The sequence below is a fragment of the Triticum aestivum genome, chromosome 3B, assembly GCF_018294505.1.
Source record: "Triticum aestivum cultivar Chinese Spring chromosome 3B, IWGSC CS RefSeq v2.1, whole genome shotgun sequence".
Classification (NCBI taxonomy): Eukaryota; Viridiplantae; Streptophyta; class Magnoliopsida; order Poales; family Poaceae; genus Triticum; species Triticum aestivum.
This window is the reverse complement of record NC_057801.1, coordinates 324,789,212-324,795,211: the sequence shown is the minus strand read 5'-3', so window position 1 is coordinate 324,795,211 and position 6,000 is coordinate 324,789,212.

Below are 6,000 nucleotides of genomic sequence, written 5' to 3'. Positions count from 1 at the left end.
TGTTTTCCATTCATCTCCCAATTTCATACGAATTTGATGGTATCCACTACGCAAATCAACTTTGGAGAATATTGTAGAGCCACTCAATTCATCAAGCATATCATCTAGCCTAGGAATAGGATGACGACAACGAATAGTAATATTATTAATGCCTCTACAATCAACACACATGCATGATGTACCATCCTTTTTCGGCACTAGAATAATAGGAACAACACAAGGACTAAGGGATTCGCGTATATAACCTTTGTCGAGAAGCTCTTGTACTTGACGCATAATCTCCTTCGTCTCCTCTGGGGTACTGTATGGTGCACGGTTTGGCAGTGAAGCACCGAGAATTAAGTCAATCTAGTGCTCAATCCCTCGAATAGGCGGTAATCCCGGTGGCACGTCTTGTGGAAAGACGTCAGCGAACTCCTGCAAAATGTTAGTGACAACAAGAGGCAAAGAGGAAGGCATGTCCTCGAATGAAAATAATGCCTCTTTGCACACAAAAGCATAGCAAACAGATTTGCTGAAATCTAGCTCATCAATATCAGATTTGGTGGCAAATAGACATGCACTTTTCAATTTAATTTCAGAAGCAACACTAGATGGTTTATTATTAGGCTTCATTTGTTCCTCAAATTCTTTTGCCACAATATGATTTTCACTCTTATTCTTCTCCTGTTTTGCTTTATTAGCTCTATTAATATCATCTTTCAAAATGGAATCAGGAGTCATAGGAAGCAAAGTAATATTTTTATCCTTATGAACAAGAGTATAGTGATTGTTTCTACCATGGTGTACAAAATTTTTATCAAATTGCCATGGTCTACCAAGTAATAAGGAACATGCTGGCATAGGTACCACATCACAATCAACATAATCAGCATATGTAGAGATACTAAAATGCACACGAACAGTACGTGTTACCTTAACCTTGCCACTGTTGTTGAACCATTGGATGTAGTAAGGATGTGGATGTGGTCTTATGGTGAGAGAAAGCTTCTCCACCATCTCCATGCTAGCCAAGTTGTTGCAGCTCCCTCCGTCTATGATGACACACACAGAACGTTCCTTCACAACTCCTTTGGTATGGAACAAATTGTGCCTCTGATTTTGCTCAGCTTGTGTGACCTGCACACTCAAAACACATTGAGCAACTAAACATTCATACCTGTCAGTGTCTTCAGGAGCCATGTATTGCGTCTCATGATCAGAATCATCTCCACCATGTTCTTCACGTGTAATAAGAGCCAAAGTCTCCTCATCATAGTCACTAGCAGACTCATACCCACTATCCTCAGTAGCAATCATCACACGCTGAGATTTGCATTCTCGTGCATAATGACCTATTCCCTTACAACGACGACAAATAATATCACTTGTGTGCCCTGTTGATCCCATGGAAGAAGAAGAGCTCTGTGCGGGCCCGACAGGTGCGCTCTTGGCAGATGATGGTGCTTGTGCCTGCTTTCTTGTATCACGGCTGGAGATGGCACCTGATGGAGTTGCTGGTGCAGTGGAAGTAGAAGATGCACGCGGTGTCCATGAGGAAGGTCGACCTGCAGAAAAGTTAGTGCGCGCCATTGCTTGTCGATCCTGCACTTCACATTCAGCTTTACAAGCAAGATGGAATAAATGAGTGATATTAGTATACTCCTTATACTCTAGAATGGTCTGAATCTCTCTATTTAATCCACCCATAAAACGTGCAAGCATAGATTCATTCTCCTCAACAATACCACATCTAATCATGCCAGTTTGTAATTCCTGATAATATTCTTCTACAGAATTTTTTCCTTGTCTTAAACGCTGCAATTTTTGAAGCAATTCACGTTGATAATATGGTGGAACCCAACGAGTACGCATAGCAGTTTTCAAAGCAGCCCAAGTAGCTGGAATAGGATATAATCTACAATGTTCAGACCACCATACACATGCAAAACTAGTGAAAGCATAAACAGCAGCAGCAACCCGTCTCTCCTCGGGATATTGTAAACATGTAAAACGTTGTTCAGTTTCTAACTCCCAAGTAAGATATATATCAGGAACATATCTACCCTCAAATGGTGGAATATTCAATTTCAGTTTAGGAATATGGACATCATCTCGTACCTGAGGTGGTGGTGCAGGCCTACCATTACGAATATATACCTAAGGTCGACCTGCTGGTGGTGGTGCTGGTGGCTGCACGTAGTTCTGATTTTGATCAACCTCATCCTCATAATCGCCCGCATACTCATCATCCTCCTGGGTACCAGTAGCAGCAGTAGGACGAGCCAAAGAAGCATCAACAACAGGAACAACAACACCACAAGTTTGGCCATCCTCAATAGGAACATGCTTCGCTCGTCCATACTGATTTGGAAGGAGCCGTTGTTGTTGTTGTTGTAGAGGTGCGATAGGTGCAGCCGGCAGTGGTTGTGGAAAACACGCGAGCAATTCATTAAACTTGCTATCAAGCTTTGTTTCGAATGTCTTCTCAATGCCATCTATCTTCTCCATGGCCTTGTCAAATCTGTTTAGCACATCTTGCACCTGTCCACTCATCATTTGCTGAAATTTATCATGTAGTTGTTTGTTCGTCAGGTTCTCCCAATCAGTCTCATCGGCTTGTGATCCTGGCATTGTTAGTGGCAATAGAAACACAAAATAATATGATTCTACAGACTACTAGGAAGCGGTGGTGGTGGTGGTGTGTCACAAATCCTTCAAGTGAATCTCAAATTCTTACCAGTTCTTACCCAACAGCAGGTGGTGATCGGTAACCATTGTAGTGAAAACTCTCAAAGCTTGGATAGAGCGATTACTAGGGAGAATCAAACGCATGACGTAGATGTATGTGGAGCTGGGAAGGCTTATAATATGGTAGCAAAAAGGGTCAGCAATAATCAATTCAGAGATGCAAAGTTGAATAAACGCTCAACGACGGTACTGTGCTAGTCCTAGGCTAGACTATGCTAGAGACGCGAGCCTAGAACACTAACAAAATCACGGCGCTGCACGTAAACAAGGGAGGAGCACACTCTGAATTTTTTCTCTCTTTTTTTGCACTTTTTATGCACTTTTTTTCTCTCTTTTTTTTTGCTTCGGAACAATTTTTTTTGAAAAAGTCTACAAATGGTCTTGAAACTTCCTAGCCAGAATTTTCCAGACTTAGTTTTTTTTTTGAAACTGTAGCTATTTTTCTACTGCGGGTAACATGAAAGTTCGGGAGTCCTTCTCTATCATGACTCGGAGTATGTCGTGATCTGGAAGTCGAAAACAAAGCAACAAATACTAGAATCGGACTAGGACTGGTGGCAGAGATGGATCTGGTGGAACTCGCACTGGTGGCGGAGATGAATTTGGTGGAACTCGGACTGGTGGCAGATATATGTTGCAGGTGGACTCGGATTGGCGTGATGGAGGTGGATATGTGGTATCTGGCTGCGGTGATGTCGATGGTGGTAGATGGCAGTGATGATGACGATGGTGGTATATGGCAGCGGTGAGGACGATGGTGGTATATGGCAGCGGTGATGACGATGGTGGTATATGGCAGCGGTGATGATGATGATGCGGCGGCGGCGTGACAACTTGTGAACAAAACTCGAAACTCTAAAGGACTAGACACTAAGACCGGCAACTAGACACGATGATGCAACCGCAAATTCAACAACGCAAATACATAAAAGATTATGCAATGGCTTAGACTGGTTCGGATATGATGAACTACCCTAATTTTTTTTGTGGCTTTTTCGTGGACTATAGGTATGTAGAAAAGACTCGATCTAAACTACGAAAAACTGTAAAATCTCACCGAACAACCTGGAAATCTAATACCACTTGATAGAGGCAAAGGTGTCCCGTCTTTCGATGAGATGATGGATATCGCTTTGGGGGAAGTCGACTTTGACGATCCGACTACGAACGTGCGAGGACATCGTGCCTTAGCAATCGCTAAACCAACTTCGAGAGGTTATTGACCACGCCGGAGCACGATCAACCTGACCACGAGGGTCTGTTTCTTGCGGGCAAACGAAGAACAAGCAAGAAACTAAGTTTGCAATCTGGATATTGCGAATATAAGATGAAAGCTTTATTGATCAAGGTGGGGTTCTGTGACGCCTTTGTCTGGTCGTTGAACATAAACGAAGTACGCGAAGTTGCAGCTATGGCGAACTTTAATCTAAACAAAAGCCAAAGTCTAAACGGTGCCCTAAGGGCTGTATATATGGAGAAAGAGGGGAGGAATTTCGTGGCCTGTGGTGGAGGGGTCCGAAATCAACCCTATCTCTTGTTTCCATAGACATACGGACTCTAAAAATAGCCTATACTTACGTATTTCAAAATTACATGGGCCTGGCCCAATAAAAAGGTGACACAACACCTATAGTAGCATGTGGATGAAATTTATGAAGTGAGATCTTGTATATTTTGTCCAAGGCTTCATGCACTCATTATGGTGGCTTCAAAGACCTGAAATCATCACTTGTAACTCCGTTCTTGTTCCCCTTGCGCATGCCATCATCTCCATGCTTGTTCTTTCTCCAATGTTCCTTCTCCAAGCTAGGCCCTTCATTTGTAAGCAAAACAAATGTATCCAATTTAGGCAGCATCATATTCTCAAGAACATTAGAATCATTACCAAGAAACGGAAGTACCTGGTAATTTAGTTGGCGTGCGCGAGCTCTAGTAATTGGTCCAGTATGTATAGCAGCAGGGGCTGTGGGTGTAACAATGGTATTGATGTCCTCATTAGGAGTTAACCAGGTCAGTTGTTCCTGTGGGAAATGGAGTCCCACAGACACTAATGAACCACAAACCGCTTCCGCCATCAACCACTAGAAACCTTGTGTTGTACTCATAGGCCAGAATGGTCTTGTACTGCATATTATGTACTTTGCTTGGAATTTCTGTATCAAGTTTGTGCCTCATCAGCTAACAGTAGTCCTGGGGCTGGTGAGCAGAAGGGCCTTTTTCTGGGAAATTAATATCCCGAAAATCCGGTACTGACATTTATGGAGTTTCTGGATAAGTTCGTCGTGGTGTTCATTGATGATATTTTGGTATATTCAAAGAATGAAGAAGAGCATAATGAGCATTTGTGTTTGGTACTGGAGAAGCTCTGAGAACATCAGTTATACGCCAAGTTCAGCAAATGTGAGTTTTGGTTGAAGGAAGTTGGATTCCTCGGACATGTTATATCCGGAGAAGGAATAGTAGTAGATCCCACCAAAGTTGTCACTTTGACAAATTGGGTAGCACCAACAACAGTTGGAGAGATCCGGAGTTTTTCTTGGACTTGCAGGATACTACCGGAGGTTCATTGAGAATTTCTCGAAGATTGCGAAGCCCATGACCGAGTTGTTGAAGAAGGACACCAAGTTTAAATGGACCGAGGAATGTGAGGCCAGTTTCCAGGAGTTGAAGAAACGTTTGGTTACATCACCAGTTTTGATTCTGCCAGATTAGCGCAAGGATTACGAAGTGTATTGCGACACTTCACGTCGAGGACTTGGAGAGGTGCTTATGCAGGAGGGAAGAGTAGTTTCGTATGCCTCATGACAGCTTAAGCCCCATGAGTTGAATTATGCTACACATGACTTGGAGTTAGCAGCTGTAGTGCACGCATTGAAGACTTGGAGACATTTTCTCATCGGAACCATTGTGAGGTGTACACGGATCACAAGAGTTTGAAGTACATCTTCACACAGAAGGAGTTGAATCTCAGACAAAGGAGATGGTTGGAGCTCATCAAGGATTATGATATGAGATTGCATTATCATCCCGAAAAGGCTAACGTAGTAGCTGACGCGTTGAGCCGCAAGAGCCATGTCAACACAGTCTTGACCGGAGGGTTACCTAAGGAGTTAGCCGAGCATCTTCGTGAACTATGTTTGGAGATAGTTCCGAGAGGCTATGTAGCAGCATTGGAGATTCAGTTGACTTTGATGGAGAAGATCAGAGAAGCTCAGAAGAATGACAAGGAGATTGCTTCTATAAAGGAGAAGATGAGCAAAGGAAAAGCTA